Source organism: Macaca thibetana, chromosome 1, assembly GCF_024542745.1.
Source record: "Macaca thibetana thibetana isolate TM-01 chromosome 1, ASM2454274v1, whole genome shotgun sequence".
NCBI classification, from domain to species: Eukaryota; Metazoa; Chordata; class Mammalia; order Primates; family Cercopithecidae; genus Macaca; species Macaca thibetana.
In genome coordinates, this window is record NC_065578.1 from 134,516,365 (window position 1) to 134,535,911 (window position 19,547).

General features: G+C 43.5%; 1 long non-coding RNA gene across 1 annotated transcript; it reads left to right on the top strand.

Annotated features, from left to right (window-relative positions):
* Positions 1-1,239: 1,239 nt before the first annotated feature.
* On the top strand, positions 1,240-8,129 carry LOC126936959 (uncharacterized). The gene is made up of 2 exons (XR_007719611.1): positions 1,240-1,419; positions 6,893-8,129. It is a non-coding gene; the product is annotated as an uncharacterized LOC126936959 (long non-coding RNA).
* Positions 8,130-19,547: the final 11,418 nt, after the last annotated feature.

A 19,547-nucleotide genomic window follows, 5' to 3' on the forward strand; every position in this document is an offset into this window, starting at 1 on the left:
TGCAGACGATAGTTTCTGCTGAGTGTTTCCCAACCACCTTGCTGAGTTCCCTGCTGGGCACAGAGTGGGAATGGAGGGGGCACTGGGACCGTTCGTGGCTCCAGCACTCCTGTTCCATCTCACTCCCTGTCCCTGTGCTTGCTGAAGGAACCCAACAAGCAGCCTAGGGACTTGTCAGCAGTTACCTACTTTTATCTTACCTTATTTTCATTTTTCTTATTTATTTTTGGAGACAGGGTCTCATTCTGTCACCCAGACTGGAGTGCAATGTTGCAAATATGGCAAACTTCAGCCTCAGACTCCTGGGCTCAAGCGATTCTCCCACTTTAGCCTCCCAAGCAGCTGGGACTACAGGTGCATGCCACCACACTTGACTAATTTTTTTTTTGTTTTATTTTTTGTAGAGATGAGTTGTACCATGTTTCCCAGGCTGGTCTCCAACTCCTGGGCTCAAGCGATCCTCCCACCTCACCCCCGCCCTCAAAGTACTGGGATCACAGGCGTAGGCCACCTTGCCTAGCCCTTCTTTTAAACACTGAAAACTCAAGTCACCAAGCAATGCAGGAATTTCCTGGCCCCAAGGTTAGCTGCAGTTCTGATTTGCATAATTTTTCTTCCACTGGGCAGCAAATCAAACAGTGGCTCCCATTCTCTGGTTTTTAGAGCAGAGACATGAAAGGAATCCTGAAATCCATGACACGTTGTTGTTTCTAGTTTTCCAACATTTCTTGATTTTCTCAAATACATAGTAAAATATGAACTTATTTGTCTGTTTCATTGGCAAGACTATAGCACAAATTGTAATTGTACACTCACAGAACTAGGGTTGTAATGTTGGATAAATATTGCATTTCCTGTGTGGCACTACTAATTTGCTAGTGATAAAAATATAATTTTGTAAACAAATCAAGCCCATGGGAAAGAGATTGCTGTGCTAAAGAGGCAAGCAGAAATGCTAAGATGTGCAAACCAGTGCAGAGGGCATGGGATGGAGGGCAACGGGGTAGGGAAGCAGAATGCTTAAAAAGCAGCTGATTGAAAAAAGGAGGAAATAGCCACTGAGATAAAAAAAAGCAGTTTTTGCAGGGGCCTTTGAAAACAGTATGCTGAGAATAGATAGGGCTCAAGGACAGTATCTCCAATTGAACTTTTAATGAACTCCTGTAGGCGCCAAGAAGGCGGGCAGATAAGGAAGAGCATAGAAACAAGGAACTGAGTAGAATGTGGGAAAAAAAAGTTTGTTTTGCATTGCATTCTTTCTGCTGACGTGGGGTTTATGGAGTATAAATAAAGTGAGGCGGAGGCTCTGAGCGCGGCCGCCATGTTCTCTGTGTGTCTTTGTCTTTTGTGTGTTCTTTCATTCTCCACCACCCCCGGCACGGACCCCAACAAGTGGCGCAGCGAGCAGGGTCAGCACGGGTGAGTAGGGGAGAACAAGAAGGGGAACCCCCCTAGGGGCGGGTAAGGCCCGGATATTGTTAAGGGGAACCTTCTTAAGCTTTCATTATGGGGAATTCCATCTCTCTGGCCTCAGAATATTTACGGCTGTTTCAAGGACTGTTGCTGTCTATAGGAGTGGAAGTAAAAGAAAAAGACTTTGAAGCGATTATTTGCCCATGTTGAACAACATTGTTACTGGTTTCAGTATCAGACTAAAGTGCAGCTGAATCGGAGAGAATGGTTACAGGTAGAAAAAGCTCTGCTTAGAGCTCTCCAGTTAGGGGATATTATGCCTCTAAGATTGTGGACCTTGTGTAACTCTATCACTCAGACATTAGAGTTACTTGAGACTGATTCAGAGTGTGGTAATGTAGCCACAGGAGGAAAAGTATCTGAGGATTTGGGGAAAAAAAAAAAAAATCTGAAATGGAGCCCATTTGTGCCAGGATAACAGAGGATGGGGGGGTAGCAAAAGGGGGAGAAGAGAAAAAGCCAGCTCTTCCTTCTTCTAAGGGAAATTCTGACATGCAGAGTATTATGGAAATGTTTCAACAAATATTACAGATATATTCTTCTAATTCACCTTTGCGAGCTTTCTCTGTTTCTTTTCCTTCTGCCCTGTTAAAAGAGGATTTTCCAGAGCCTCCAACCCCCCGGCTTCGTTATCTTTGCCTTTGTTTGGCAAAGTTGAAGCCCTGTTCACATCAGACATACTTTAAATTTATACTAAACACCTGTTTAATATGTTAAAACCAGTGTATATGTATATCTTATTGTTTGTTAAAATATTATGAGTATTTCAATAGTCAATAAATAAGCACATTAATATTAACTATTAATATTAATCTAGTATTAATAACCCCAGCTAGGAAAATTGTTGTTATAGGGGTGCATAGGTTCCACCAATTTACACTCCAAACAGAAGTTGAGTATTCGAGTTGCTTAACACATTAACTACCTCTTGATATTTTCTGTGTTTTTAAATTTTAACCATTGTATTGTGTATGTAATGATTCTCAATTTGGTATTAATATACATATTTCCTAGTGAGTAATGATGTTAGACATATAGGTTTATTGTCATTTCTTTGTTCTGCTACTTTTGGTTGGGTTATTTGCCTTTTCTTATTAATATGTTGGGATTCTTTATATTTGGGGATATGAGTATTATTATATATTATATATACTTTTAATTAAAAAAATTTTTTAAGGAGCTGGATCTGTTTCTAATTATTTGTGCTTCTTTTGCGCCTAATGCTCAGTTTTCAAATGGTGGCAATAATGTCCAATTTAATGCCTTACAAATTAAATTTTTAAAAGAAATGAAAGCTGCCATTTCTAACTATGGACCCCTATCCTTGGTCTTCTTGATATTTTTTCATCAGAAAATTTGATGATTCCTATAGACTGGAAGACTTTGGGGAAGGCTTTTCTTGATCGTTCTCAGTGGTTATAATTGCACAGCTGGTAAATGAACAAGGCACATGTACAGGCTAGGAAAAATGTTATGTGTGATCCCCCTGGACCCACTGAGGAATAACTCACAGGCACAGGCCAGTATGCTACTCTTAATGCTTAGGCTGGTCTAGATGATGTTGCCTTTACTCAAATCAAGACTTTGTTTTTAAGGGCCTGAAATAAGGTAGAGATGACAGGAAAATCTTCCCTTTCCTCTGTGAAGATTTTACAGGGCACAAATGAACCCTATCCAGATTTCGTAGCCCGTCTTCAGGATGCTGTCTTGAAAATTTTGAGTGCTGGCTTTGCTTCAAAAATTTTGTTACAAACATTGTCTTTTAAAAATGCTTATGCTGACTGTCAAAAATTGTTAAAATCGTTAAAGGCCAATGGGGCCAATTTAGATAAATATATTAAAACTTGTGTTAGTGTTGGAGGGGCTATTTATAATGCTCAATTATTTGCTGGAGCTTTGTCTAAAGCCTTAAAAGGAAATAACAAACAAGGTATTTGCTTTCAGTGTGGTAAACCTAGACATTTCAAAAAAGAATGTCATAAAAATTGAACACTTTTATCCCTCGAGGCAGAAAGCTGCCTTCAGAGGTGTACAAATGTTGTGATAAAGGTCGACATTGGACAAATAAATGTCGTTCCAAAACTGATAGAAGTGGAAATTTACTGTCTCCTCTCCTGGGAAATGGGAGTCAGGGCCCACAGGTTTGAGGCCCCAACAATTACAATACAAGTCTACTACAATATTCAGTGAGCAATGGCCTACAATATTAAGGAATAAATTCAAGTCCTCCTTAAGGATCCCACACCTTACCCCAGTTTCTCAGCTTTATGCGGCAACTAAGCAGAGCGCTGCTGCTGACTTAGCTATTACTCAGCCTTATACTTTGTCTCCTAATAGAGGAGTATATAAATTAGCTATTAGAGTGTGTGGCCCTTTGCCAAAAGGACATGTAGGACTTTTGTTAGGTCAAAACAACAGTGCTATATGGAAGTTAATGATGATTTCAGAAATCATTGATCTTGATGTTACTAATAAAATTCTTATTATGGTACGAGTTCACAATTTATATGCCTAGAGGCAGGGGAACGTATTCTCAATAGGGAGGGTTTGGTAGCACAGAAAAAAACGTTTTTTGGGAAACTTTAGTTTCCCAAAAACTTATGTTCATTGCATATTAATGAAATAGTTTTTAAAGGGTTAATTGATATGGGGGTGAATATGTCTATTACTTGTTTAAATTAGTGGCCTATACAATGGGAAAAAAGATAAGTTTCAGTTATACTCACTGGCTTGGGTGCTGCTTCTGTGGTTTATCAAAACGTAGAACCTTTAACCTGTGTCGGTCCTAAAGGTCAACAAGGTCAAGTGTTTTTTTATATTATTCCTATCAATATTAATCTTTGGGGACAAAATCTTTCATAACAATTTGGTGCTTTTTAAAACATTCTTCACATTTCCTCAGCTGTCAAAAATATGATGTTCAAAATGGGCTACAATCCTTTAAACTCATAGCCACTAGTTCACCAGCCTCAAGTTTTATAATTAAAGTGTAAAACGACCACTCCTCTTTAGGTGAAACAGTGGCCATTATCTAAAGAAATACTTAGGACTTTAAAAGAGTAAGTCAAAAAACAAATGGCCGAGAGGAATCTAAAGCCACGTACTTCTGCATGGAATTCCCGTCTTTGTCTTGTTCTTAAAACTATAAATGTTTACATTCAACCTAGGGAAAGTTTACAGCCCGGTCTTCCTAATCCTGCCCTTATCCCACAAAGTTAAAAATTAATGGTCATAGATCTCAAAAATTGTTTTTGCTCTATTCCATTACAACCTCGAGATTGTAAAAAGTTTGCCTTTATTATTCCTAAATATAATAATGGACAACCTATTCAAAAATATCAGCAGAAGCTTCTTCCCAGGGTATACTTAATAGCCCTACTATATGTTAAAAATTTGTACATAGGACTTTAAATCCTGTAAACAATCAGTTTCTAACTGTGTTAATTTATCATTGTATGGATCTTCTCTGTCCCTGTTTTTAATAATTTTCAGCCACTTTCCCGATATCAATGGAAAGTTTTACCTCAAGGTACGTTAAATAGCCCTACCTTGTGTCAAGAATTTGTCCATAGGGCCTTGGATCCTGTTCGAAAGCGTCATCCTTCTGTTTTTTTATATCATTATATGGATGACATTCTTCTTGCTGCACCCACCAGAGAAAAGCAGCAAGATGCTTTTGTATCATTACAAACTCAGCTTTCTTTCTACTCACTTAATATTGCCACAGAAAAAATTTAACTGGATTTTCCTATTCAATATTTAGGTTATACCTTAAGAACACAAAATATTCGACCCCAAAAAATTCAAATTTGACGTGATCATTTAAAAACATTAAATGATTTTCAAAAGCTTCTAGGAGACATTAATTGGATGCGTCCTGTTTTAGGAATACCAACATATCAGTTATAACATCTTTTTTCTATTCTAGAAGGAGACAGTCACTTGGACAACTCATGCCATTTAACTCCTTTGGCTTTACAGGAACTCCAGCTTGTTGAAGAGCAACTTCAAAAGGCCCTTCCTTTTGTTTATTTCATACTTTACCTTCTCCCACAGGAATGATTCATCAAACTAGTCGACCACTAAAATGGATCTTTTTGTCCAATAAAATATCTAAACACTTGGCTACTTATATCGATCGTTTAGCTGAACTGATCATCAAAGGACGGCATCACTGTTGACAACTTTGGGGAGGAGATCCTTCCTTAATTATTCCTAAATTCACTCATAATCAGATCACTTATCTTCTTGCAACTTCTGATTCTTGGCAAGTTGCTTGCGCTTCTTTTGTTGGACAATTTTCTACCCAATATCCTAAGTCTCCGATCTTTTCATTTTTAGGCAACATTCTGTGTTGCCTTTCTCACCAATTTCTGTATTTCCTGTTCAAGGTCCTACCTTTTTTACTGATGCTAGTAGCAATGGTAAGGCTGGATATTGGAGTGTTCATCAATCTCGAGTTACAGTTTATCCTTATCCCTCGGTGCAACAGGGAGAACTGTTTGCTATTCTCATGGTCTTACTTGATTTCCCTACTACTGGTTGTAACATTGTTAGTGATTCTCAATACGCCGTTTATGTTACTTCTTATATTTCTCAGGCCACTTTACCTCTTTGTGCTACTTCTTCTCTTCAAAAACTCTTTTCCTTGTTATCTTCTACTTTGAGCCAATGTTGAGCTCCTTTATTCATCACTCATCTTCATTCTCATTCTCAATTTCCTGGACCATTAGTTCATGGTAATACTCAGATTGATTCGCTTTTAATCGGCCACCTACATGCTGCAGAACAAAACAAGCTCGTTCTCTTATTCGAGCTTGTCTTTCCTGTGCTCCTTTGAGCATTCCATCCTTCCATCCTGGGGTTAATCCATGAGATGTCCCTTCCTTTGGACGATTAAAGTATGTTCATCATACCATTGATACCTTTTCTCATTTTCAATGGGCCACTCCGTTGCCATCTGAGAAAGCTGATTCTGTTATTACACTTCTCTTAGCTTGTTTTGCCATCATGGGCATTCCTCTTATACTTAAAACTAATAATGCCCCTGCCTATGTCTCTCATAAATTACAAGTTTTCTTACAGCAATACAATATTCAACATATCACCGGTATCCCGGGCAACAGTCAAGGTCAAGCCATCATTGAGCGCGCAAATTTAACTTTAAAAACTCAACTACTAAAACAAAAAGGGGGAAATGAGCCCCCCAGAAACCAGATTTTGAAGGTTCTTTTTACCTTAATTTTTTTGAATCAATGGAGACAATTGCAAGACTCTGCTGTCGTAACCCATCTTTCCTCACCTCCCTCGGTGATAGTCCCCGCTGACAATTTAAAGGTTTGGTATCCTAATGAAGAAGGTAAGTATGTTCAAGGGCAAATTCTAAAACAGGGACGGGGCTATGCTCTTGTCCTTACAGGGAGCGGACCTGAGTGGTTTCCTACAAGATGATTGAAACCCTGTTGAAAAGAAAACTGGATTCAGCATGCATTTCTTCCTTTGTTAGATGTGCCTCAGCGGGGGACTTATTTCTCTTAGTGAGGCTTTGTATGAATATTGGACTTATATTCCCTTTCCACCTTTGTGTCAGGGAGTCACCTGGGAGGAGGTGGAAATTAAGGTTTTCACCAATGACATTACTTGGATGCCATCCCCCTATATGGACAAGGACAACATAGAACGGGAAACAGGAATTATAATCAGCACATACCAATTTGGAGTGGAAGGACTTCCAATATGTATGGGAAATAGTCCTCATTGTCTCCGAAAATCGCATGAAGCCTGGGCTGTTCGCTATAATCATAGTCATGTGGCTGCTAAAACTGTTATTATTGTAACTAGAAGCTTTTAATATAATCATACTGTATATAGTAATGAAACTATTCCTAGTTCTTTACTTTTTTGTCCTATTCTAGAGGTTTCTCCTAATATTGAGGTGCTGGAGTGACAACAATGTCGGGGAACTAAACCCCGGATTTTATTAGAATACAATGGAATGTAAATAACTGATTGGAGTGTGCACGGTGATTTTCAAATAAAATTTAGTCACATACCTTTGAAATGACACTGGGTAAATAAAAGTATTGCCGCTAACAGTAATGAAACCTTGGTATGGCGTGAAGGAGGCCTGAAGTACAGAGTCATCTTTGGAAGTTGTTAGCTGCAGGTGATGCCATTAGCACTTTTGTGAGGAATATGTCCCTTAATCTTTCTAACCCAACTAACTCCTTTCATATTCAGTTATATCGAAATACCTCCTGATATATTATTGCTTGTGTCCGTAAGCCCTACCTATTATTAGCAGGGAATTTGACATGGGATAATGATATGGGGATTGTTAATTGTACAGATACATGTACATTTTTGTCTTGCCTCAATCATTCCTGGTGGCACAACTTTACTGGGGATATTTATATCCTCAAGGCTCGTAAGGAAATTTGGCTACCTGTTAACCTTACGCGACCATGGGGGGCATCACCTCTTGAAACTTATATTTGGACTTCTCTTTAGCGAACCCGCCGTGCCCTTGGACTTATAATTGCCTCGGTGATGAGTCTTGTTGCCATCGCCTCCACTGCGACCGTAGCAGGACTCGCTCTTCATCAAAGCATACAAAATGCTGAATTTATGCAGCAATGGCACGAACAATCTCACCAGTTATGGCTTCAACAATGAAACATTGACTCTCAACTTGCTGAAAGATTGGACAACATGGAGCAAGCATTGACATGGCTTGGAGATCAGCTCACTGTACTCAGTACTCGGATGACATTACAATGTGATTGGAACTCCACTCAATTTTGTGTAATGCCTGTACCTTTTAACATCTCTCAAAATTGGACCGTAATCCGAAAATTATTAGTAGGCCATAAAAATATTAGTTTGGACATCCAAGAGCTCATTCAGAACATTTCCAAAGCATTTCGACAACAATTACATGTGTTGTCTGGAACCGTAACCCTGCAGAAGCTGGGTCAGCGCCTTGCTGCCTTAACCCATGGACCCAGATGAAAACATGGATTTCTACAATCTCTGGAAGTATATTGCTTTGGCCACTTGGATTGGGTCTACTTCTTTTGGTGATTCGATGCTCCCTCCGTCGCCTCCAAAAACAAAAGAAAACACAAGAACACATATGGGCTACCTTTTTAGGATTGAGGCAAAACAAAAACAAAAAGGGGGAAATGCAGAGGCCTTTGAAAACAGTATGCTGAGAATAGATAGGGCTCAAGGACAGTATTTCCAATTGAACTTTTAATGAACTCCCATAGGCACCAAGAAGGTGGGCAGATAAGGAAGAGCATAGAAACAAGGAACTGAGTAGAAGGTTACATGTGGGAAAAGAAAGTTTGTTTTGCATTGCATTCTTTCTGCTGATGTGGGGTTTATGGAGTATAAATAAAGTGAGGCGGAGGCTCTGAGCGCGGCCGCCATGTTCTCTGTGTGTCTTTGTCTTTTGTGTGTTCTTTCATTCTCCACCACCCCTGGCACGGACCCCAACAGTTTTGTGTTATATGAAGAGATCAAAGTAGCTTGCTCCTGTCACTTAGGAGGAAACCTCAGCAAGGTGATCTGAGAAGCCAGGAATGTTGGCCTTCAACTAGAAAGTAATTTCATATGTACATACAAATACAAACACCCACAACCAACTGGGGGTTGGGGCACTGGCCCCCAATGCAGTCAAAAATCCTGCATAGCTTTGGACTCCCCCAAAACTTAGCTAACAGCCTCTTGTTGACTGGAAGCCTTACCAATACCATAAGCAGTCAATTAACACATATTTTGTATGTTATGCGTATTATTAGCTGTGTTCCTACAATACAGTAGGCTAGAGAAAATAAAATGTGATTAAAATCATAAGGAAGAAAAAATGTAGTTCCTCTTCACTGAGGGGAAGTGGATCATCATAAAGGTCTTCATCCTTGTGGTCTTCATGTTCAGTGGCTGAGGAGGAGGAGGGAGGAGATGGCTTGGTCTCGCTGTCTCAGGGGTGGCAGAGGTATATAATTTTGTATCAAGAACCCGAGCAGTTAGAACTTGTATTGCTCAAGGGTCAGCTGTATATGTACATGTGTGTGTGTGTATGTGTATGTGTGCATTTGTGTGTGTGTGCATGTGTGTGTGAATGACTGGGTAGCCTCTGAGGCTGTCAACCTAGACTAGATATCGCTCCTGAGTGTAGTTTCAGCCCAGCAAAGGTGGGAGAATGTGCTCCACCCTTGGGCAGGAGCATCAAGCAATGGGCCAAGCTCAGGTTCTGCTAGGCCCTGTAGTGATTCTCCCAAGACTGCAAATCCAGACGCACAAGACAGTTTGCTTCATACATTGGGAGTGATTCTGTTTTTCTTGGCACTAAGATTTACGAATTAACCTTCCTTGTCAGTGCATGAAAAGTGCATCCATCACCTGACATATTCAGCTTTTCTTTATACTGGCAACATTCCAATTCCTCTCTCTTAGCTACTTTGAAATATATAATAGATCATCATTAACTACAGTCACCCTTCTGATTTATGGAACACTTGGTATTATTTCATCTAACTACTGTATTTTTTACACACTAATGAATCTTTCTTCATTCCACCTCCCTCCTACTCTTCCTGGATCTCATGAAGATAGTAGATTGGTGGTTACCAGAGGCCTGTCTATGTTCTAGGCCCTATGGGAGGCCAAAAGGGTGAAGCCATCAGTGATGGCCACTGTACATGTGCTACAGCCCCCTATTTCATCATGGCAGCTGAGTGTTGGTAAAAATAAGTCCCAATTTGACCTTGAATGTATGACATCAAGAACATTTCTTCATCTTTCAGAGCCCACACTCTCGTTCCAGTCCAACTCTCTGCTTTCCTTCACAGAAGGCAACAGGAAACCTGCAGGTCCCTAAAGAGCCTCACCAGGTGAGAGCCTTGAAGCCACTCCTGCCGCCCATGGAAAATTCCCCAAGCAGACACTGACCTTTCCCCCACAGGCAAGAAGACAACAAACTGCCCTTCCCACAAGCCCAAAGCAGGTTTCCATTAATGAATAAGCCAGGAGGAATCCAAGGACCCCAAGTGACCCAACATATAAGGTGATTGGCTTCACCCCAGACTTAAGTAACTCACTGCCTCAGGATACATAGTGAGTGACCAACCCCAAATCCAGCCTGGATCTCACCCTGTAAGGATGAAATTACAATTGCAGTAATGACCCCTCGAGGGCACATGCAAAGTCCACTGCTCCTTCATTCTAACCTCACAGAAAGCTTGCAGAAGAACACTAGGATCCCCTGCACAGACAGAGAGCCTAAGAAGCATCAGACTAGCTCAGGGCCCAACTCTGGGAACCCCCAAATCCACCAGTTTCCCCTGCAGCTCCGTCTGCAATAGGCCATGCTGCTAGTTGTAATTCCATGGCTGACACATCTCCATCCTGTAACAGTTTCCCGACTTCTCTGCTGTGGTTGGGATTCTTTCAAGCAGCACTTTCCTTGTGAAGTGCGTAATGATATGTTCTATGTCTCAATGGAGATTTGTGTGTGTATATGTGTGTGTGCATATGTGTACATATGCATACAAAAAAAGTGGACAGCAATTCTTCTTCTATTTTGTGCATTCTCAATGTGAATGACATGCCTCCCCAAGGGGTGAGAATTCATTTTTGGGGGCTAAAGGCATCACAGTGGCTTGCAGCCCTCTGAAGGACCTGGCACATAAACAGATACACAGTGTGTCTGTGCTGTGGAAGCTGCATGGTCATGGTGACAATGAGGGGAAAAAAAAGTCTTTAAAAGGCTCCTTCTTGGGGGTACAGTGAAATGAAGTTTGAGAAACCCTGTTCTCTCCTCACTTCTTTGCTGTTGCGAGACTAAACTGGAATTAGTGTTTCTCAGTGTGGATTCTAAGAACCTTAGAGCAGGGTCCTGTCCTGCAGATTTCTGGGCCCCAGTGCAGACTTAGGAATTCAGTTCTATGGAGCGGCAGGAATGTGCATTTTTAATCAGCTCTTCTAGCCATCTCCTAGAGCTGCCTAACACAGCACTGCAAACTGAGTAGCTCAAACAACAGGCCTTTATTTCTTTCATTGATGTGGAAGTCCAAGATCAAGGTGTAGATAGCACTGGTTCACCCTCAGGCCTCCCTCCATGGCTACCAGATAGTCCTCTCCTCCCGCTGTCCTCACATGGTCCTCCCTCTGGGTGTCTCTGTGTCCTAATCCCCTCTTCTTATAAGGATACCAGTCCTACTGGATCAGGGCCCACCCCAATAAACTTACTTAACCTTAATTACCTCTTGAAAGACCCTATCTCCAAATATCATAGCCCTCCTCACCTGCAGTTTCAGTTACCCACGGTCCACTGTAGTTATTTTTATTAAGATATTTCACAGGACAGAGAGACCATATTCATATAACTTTTATTACAGTATATTATCATAATCATTCTAGTTTATTTACCTTTTCTGAATTTTTATTTTTTTTTACACACAACATCTCACTTTGTTGCCCAGGCTGGTCTCTACCTCCTTGGCTCAAGTGATCCTCCTGCCTCAGCCTCCCAAGTAGCTGAAACAATAGGCATGCACTACCACACCCCACTAATTTTATTATTAGTTACTGTTGTTAATCTCTTACTGTGCCAAATGTATAAACTTTACCATAGCTACATGTGTATGGGAAAAAGCACAGGCTGTGTAGGATTGGGTACTATCCTCAGTTTCAGGCATCCATTGGGGGTCATGGAATGTATCCCCCAAAGATAAGGGGGGCTTATTAGAGTCACATTCTGAGGTCCTGGGGGTTAGGACTTCAACAGATGACTGGGGGGCGGGGATACACAATGGAACACATAACAATTCTCAAAATGCTTTTTCCTCACACCTGAAAGTGTAAAACCTGCTCTGAGGGGTGGGGAGATGAGCAGAGCGTGGGGCGATGCAGTCACTCCCTCACTGAAGACACTTATGGGGCACCTCCCTAAGCACCAGAGAGGAAGGAAGGAATTACAGAAACAGAACCCCACAAATATGTACAATTATTATGTGTCAATTAAAAATATATGTAAAGCAAAAATAAAATCCAGAGAAAAGGAAGGGGGAGCGTTTGGTGGTGTTGGGGCCAGGAACCTCCCCAGGTAGCCTATGGCATCACACAGTAAAGGGCAACCCCAGTGGCATGTGGTCCACCCCGGGAGCCAGGGCTGCAGGTTCCCTCACGCCGAAAGTGCCCACAAGGAGCCAGCCACCTCTGTAGCTCCATTCACCTCTACTGCGCTATCTACTGTAGTTAATCTACCCGCGGTTAATCCACTTCCTCAGTCCAGCCGCCACCCCCACATTTCTCTTAAGGGCACAGGGGTCCTTCAGTGGGCTTCAATCCTGACTTTGCAGTCCCTAGCTGTGGGACTCAGGGCTGCTTAATGTCCCTGAGCCTCCATCTCCTCATCTGTAACATGGATATATGACACACATACACACTTCTCAACAGATGGCCTCCAAGAGGATTGAAGTTAAGACACCCTGCAGAGAGGACTAAATGGTAACCCTCCAAAACGACACTTCCATGAATTTACGAATGTGATCCTATTTGAAAAACAGGTCTTCCTGTTTGCAGACTTGATTAGGAATCTTGGATTGAGAAAATCCTGGATTTCAGGTGGGCCCTAAATCCAGTCACAGGGTTACAGTCTGAATGTTTGTGTCCCACCCTCCAAATTCATATATTGAAATCTTTACCCCCAAGGTGATGGTATGAGGAGGTGGGGCCTTTGGGAGGTGATTGAGTCATGAGAGTGGAGCCTCACAAATGGGATTAGTTTCCTTATAAGAGGGACCTGTCAATAGGGGAAAATGACAAGACAAGTCTCAATCATCTTAGAAAATGTATTTGCCAAAGTTAAGGATGAGCCCAGGAGACAGGTCTATGCCTGCATTTTACATAACACAGACAAAATGGGGTAGGGGAACAATCAGTTATACATTTGTGTCTGGCAGGGAGGCCAGGGTGACTGCACCTGTTAAGACAAGCTATCAATTTGCATTGCCATAGTGAAGTTTTAACAGCTCCCCAGGAATCTCCTTGTGGGCAAAATGTTGGGGAGGCAGGTAGCTTTTCATCTTGTAGCCATCTGATTTAGGAACCAAAAGGGGGCGGCAGGTTTTTGTGACCCAGTTTCCAGCTTGACTTTCCTCTTTGGCTACATGAGTTTGGGGGTCCCAAAATTTAATTTTTTTTCACAGACCCCAGAGGTCTCCCTTGCCCCTTCCACCTTTCGAGGATGCAGGTAGGGGAGCCACCTATGACCCAGGAAATGAGCCCCAGTTTTTTATAGCTGGATAATATTGTGTATATACATTTTCCTTATCCACTCATCTGTTGTTGGACACCTGGGTTGATTCCACATCTTGACTGTAAGTCTTCGCGTTCTACAACACTATGGGGTGATTATATTAACCACTATATATTACATAGTTTCAAACAGCTAGAAGGAGATATTGAATGGTCCCACACCAAGAAATGATGAAAGTTTCATATGATGGACATGCTAACTACCCTGCCCGATCACTTTACATTGTACGTATTTGGTGAAACATCACTAAGTATCCAACAAATATGTACAATTATTATGTGTCAATTAAACATACACATATATAAAGAAAAACAAAATAAAATCCGGACAAAAAATGGGAAAATGAGCCTGTGGTGGTGCAAGGCGGCGGGCAACCTCACTGGCCCTTGGCCTTGTGGTGGCTCCCTATCTTCTTGGGCAGCAGCGTGCCTGGATGTCGGGCACGACGCCGCTGTGCATGATGGTCACACGCCCGGTAGCTTGTTGAGCTCCCCCTGGTTGCGGATGGCCAGCTGCAGGTGGCACGGGAAGATTGCCTGCATTGCCTGACAACAGCAGGCCAGGAGACCCGCACACCAGCTGCCATGCTCCCGGAACAGCCGCCCTGGCGGAGCAACAGAATGCACGCGCGCGCCTGGGCCTTACACCTCGGGAGGGCGCCCCGGAACACTCTGCACAGGGCTGTGGATGCTGCACCCACAGATGAGGTGAAGGCACTCTGCAGCCTGGGAGCTCCATTGGCTGTTCCAGGGAGCGATTTGTCCTATCGAAAGAGACCTAGAAAGTCACCTCATTTGCATACAGCACCAAGTATCTGAGTGGATGAGATCCGGGTTCTCCCTGCACTTGGCCCAGGCCGCCGTCACGGCGTCACGGGCTGCAAAGGAGTCATTCTGGAGGCCGTTCGCTTCCTTGACTGCCCCAGGGTTGCGCCTGCTTGTTGGAGGGCAGAGTAGCCAGCCTTTCAGCCCAGCCATAATTCTTAGGTCCTCTGGAGAGGGAACTACTTTTATCCAATTCCTCTGAGCTTGGATAACTGAGCCAGCAATAAGCTGACAGTAGGCAGATTCGCACGAGAAAGGCACGCAAACTAACACATGCACAGGGGCCTCACAGGGGAAAAAAAAACCCGAAAAAGGGTGAGAATTAGGAGCTTATATGTCATCTGCAGCAGGGAGACAGGAGGAGGCTGTCGGCAATTCAGGAGAGAGTGAATGACTTTTAGGAAAGTTGAACAGGTCTGTAGCAGAATAGATGAAAGCTATGATACTTGTGACATGGTTAGTCTGAGTGGAGTCCACTTCTAGTCACTCTCCTGTCATGAGTTTATCTTCCTGGGTTGAGGAAGCTCCAGCAGAAGGGGCTGATGACACTTGAGGGTCTTCTGGAATATCTGTCCGTATTTAGGCAGATAAGGGAGTTCAAAGACAGCCTCTCCTGCACTTGCTGATTTTCAAGTGGCTTCAGCTCAAAACAATCAATATACCAGAGCGATGTATTCAGAGTGGCATATGCTATCACACTCTGGGGTCCTCCAAGGCTGGTGGCACTGAGAAACAGTCAGGGAGAGCCACACACCTACCCACTCCCCAAGGCTCAAGGTCCTGTCCCCTTAGGGTTACAAGCAGGTACTGAGCTCTGCCTGCCATGCCTCTCCAGCTGAGAGGGGACATGCCCTTCCCCCAGGAACCACAGAAATACCGAACTCAAGACGAGTTGGCCTTTCCCAAAGGATCTTAATTTGCCCAAGAGAAACTGTCATTACTGGCTTGTCATTACTGGCTTGATCCAGGAGGTGGCCAGGCACGCAGGTCACCGGGCATCCCAGAGCTCAAGGTCGGGCACTGTGCACCAGATCACTCTGCCTCCCAACCTCTTTGTGCCAGCACCTGACTGGCCCACCCCGGGAGCAAGGTGCTTGGGACAAGCAGCCTGGCAACTCCTTCAGACCAGGAAGCAGAGTGACCTGAAAGCCTGTTTGGTTTCAGGAGGCCAAGGAGTGCATTCCAGAGCCAAGCCATGAGAGTGCCAAGCTTTACAATTAACAAAAGAACCCTGCAAATGTAACCAGAAGTTGCCCATGCAAAGGGAGAAACACCACTCATTCACAAAACAATTCAGTGGCTGCTCCAAGGTGTGGAACTGAAAACTTTCACAAGAGGATAGTCTTGTTCTGTCAAATAAGAGATATGAGGAGTACTTATAGCTATTTCCAACGTGGTTGGTTGTGTTTTTTTTTTAAATCTGTAGATTCTTATTTGTACAAAAATGCCTTTAAAAAGATATTTTAGAGATTGTTCTTTTGTTCAGTAACAGTTGAAATCTGGCTGATTTAAGCATGCACTGCATTGCTGACAGTGACATTTCATTTCTTGATGGTTTTATAAACATTTAGATTTATTTGTCAAATAGAAATGTTAATAGCTCACAGCCAGGCATAGTGGCTCACGCCAGTAGTCCCAGCACTTTGGGAGGCCGAGGCAGGAGGATCGCTTGAGGTCAGGAGTTCAAAACCAGCCTGGGTAACATAGCAAGAAACCATCTCTACAAAAACAAAAAATCAGCCAGGTGTAGTGATGCGTGCCTGTAGTTCCAGGTACTCAAGGGCTGAGGCGATGAGAGCATTGCTTCAGCCCAGGAGGTCGAGGCTGCAGTGAGCTGTGATCACGCCTCTGCACTCCATCCTGGGTGACAGAGTGAGATGCTGTCTCAAAAAAAGCAAGAACTCACTAGTACACCCCTCTTCATGAATATAGGTTTAATAAAGGCTCAGAATCCAAAAGATAATCTTCCCAAAAAAAAAAAAAATACTTCAAAGAGTATTTGTGTCATTTAAATTATCTGTATCCATGGGTGCAGCACATCAACATGGCACATGTATACATATGTAACAAACCTGCACGTTATGCACATGTACCCTAGAACTTAAAGTATAATAAAAATAAATACATAAATAAAATAAATTATCTGTGTCCAATTGAGTAAGATTCCTGTTAGGAAATAAAAACCTCATCCAGGCATCCTTTGAGTGATCTGATTTGTAGAACACAGGTGGTGTGGGCACTTCTCTTTGCCCCAAGGTGAAACCCCACTTTCCCTGTAACTTCCCCAGGTCTTTACTTTGTTGCTTTCTATCCCCTCTTTGAGAAAATGCCTACCTGGTACTCTTCCATAAAAAGAGTTCCTGAACCAGGACAGCCCTACATGGGCTGACTAGGGAGCAGCTGGGCGGTTTTCCCCGCTTTTCCCACCGTGCATGCTTTGATGACTTATGCTTTGTTTTTCCCTTTCTTTCCCTCACTAACCAATCATCTCCCCCATTTCCCACCCCACAGGCAGCTATTCCAGTGGGTCCCATTTGTCTTATCTGTTTGAAGTGTCCTTTTAAAGCATGACTGATCGTTTGGTGGGCAAGCATTTTCCGTTTCAGTAAATGGTCTGGTGTTTTTATCCTTCACTTGGTTTCTCATTTGGGGGTACTCAGCTTCCAGCCCTAGAGTCCCACCCACCCGTGTTATGATGAGTCTGGCTTATCTGCTTTTTCCAAGGGCTGTAGCGTATTCCAAGGTCTCCATCCCCTCATTGTAACTTCCACCCCTGCAGGGAAGGGAGCTGATGCCCGCCCTACCTGCCACCACCCACAACGGTGCAGCTGACATGGAACATGTATCCCCTTGTGGGCTGGGAGGGGACATCTTTGGAATGTAACAAATCCAGGGGTGGGACTCCCAGGTCCTCAGGTCCTTAATTGACAAAGTCAGCTAGACAGTGCTACAGAACCATGCCCAATGCAGGAGGTGGGTGACAGGGAGGTGGCAGGGGACAGATGTCTCATCTCCACCAATCTAACATGCCAATATCAAGTCATTACTCTTGTGGGTGTACAATTTTTTCTTGCGTTCTTTTTTTTTTTTCTTTTGTTCTTTGAGACCCTGACAGGGTCTCGGCTCTGCCATCCAAGCTGGAGTGCAGTGGCACAATAACGGCTCACTGAAGCCTCGACCTCCCAGATTCAAGTGATCCTCCTGAGTTACTGGGACGACAGGCACGCACCACCACGCCCAGCTAATTTTTGTATTTTCTGTAGAGACAGGGTCTCGCTATGTTGCCCAGGCTGGTCTCGAACTCCTGGCCTCAAGCAATCTTCTGGCCTCAGCCTCCCAAAGTGCTGGGATTACAGGTGTGAGCACCACACCTAGCCAGCATACAATTTTCATTGCTCCAAAAACTAAAGAGTTTGAGAGTCTCCTCCAAGGCTTCAAAGCCTTTTTAGCTTCTGCTATAGACTGAACGTTTGTGACTGAATGTCCCCCCAAATTCTCATATTGAAATCCTCACCCACAAAGTGATGGTGTTAGGAGGTGGGGCCTTTGGGGGGTGGTTGTGTCATGAGGGTGGGACCCTCATGAATGGGATTAGTGTCCTTATAAAAGGGACCCCAAAGAGCTCCCGGGTCCCTTCCCCCATGTAAGGACACAGCGAGAAACTGTCATCTGTGAACCAGGAAGTGAGGCCTCACCAGACACTGAATCCGCCATGCCTTGATTTTGGACTTCCAGCCTCCAGAACTCTAAGAACTTCATTTCTGTAGTTTATAAGAAATACCAGTCAATGGTATTGTTGTAGTGGCCCCAAGAATTATGACAGCTTCCTCTGTTGCAATTCCTTCTCATACCCTGGCCCATCCTCTCTTTCATTCCAGTGACTTCTTGCTCTTCCTGACTTGCAAGGGTTCCTTGCAAAGCCTAGGTTTTAACCGTATCAGTTTGGACACTACAGACATCCTCTATAACTCCGTATCTCTTCATTAACTCTGGCCATGGGACACTTGGTTGAGTAAAAGTCTTACCCGTTTTTTTCTTTTTAAAATAAAGCCTGACTGGCCAGACACAGTAGCTCACACCTGTAATCCCAGCACTTTGGGAGGCCAAGATGGGCGGATCATCTGAGGTCAGGAGTTTGAGACCAGCCTGGGCAACATGGCAAAACACCGTCTCTAATAAAACTACAAAAATTAGCAGGGTGTGGTGGCACACTCCTGTAGTCCCAGCTACTCGGGAGGCTGAGGCAGGAGAATCGCTTGAACCCAGGAGATGGAGGTTGCAGTGAGCCAAGATCACACCACTGTACTCCAGTCTGGGTGACAGAGCGAGACTCTGTCTCAAAAAAAAAATAAAAATAAATAGCCTGACCACCTCACCTGTGGAAACCAAGTGGTGCCCAGCCTGTCTGCTGGGAAAAGGAGGTTGTAGCCAGGCACAACAGCTCGTGCCTATAATCCCAGCACTTTGAGAGCCCAAGGTGAGAGGATCACTTGAGGCCAGGAATTTGAGACTAGCTTGGGCAACACAGTGAGACCCCCATCTTTATAAAAAATAATAAACAATTAAAAAGAAGGTTGGAAGGCAGAAGAATAGACCTTTTAGCTCATCTGCACTTCCTAGGTCTGTTGGAGAGAAAACTACCATCCCTCTACCTCTGAGTCCGGTTAACTGTGTCTATGAAATAAACTGGCAGAAGGCTGATTCACAGGAGAAAGGCATGCAGACTCAGTGTGACTGAGCTGAAAGGCTGGTTCCTCTGCCTCCCAACCAGCAGGGGCTACAGAGCAATCCTCAGGCATCCAAAGAAATGACTGGTCTAGAGTGACCCACCACAGTACATCCTCAGTCCCTAAGGGTGGCCAGGCCAAGGGCACGGAGAACACTGCTGGGAGCTGCTCTGCTGGAGCTGTATGCAAATGAGGTGA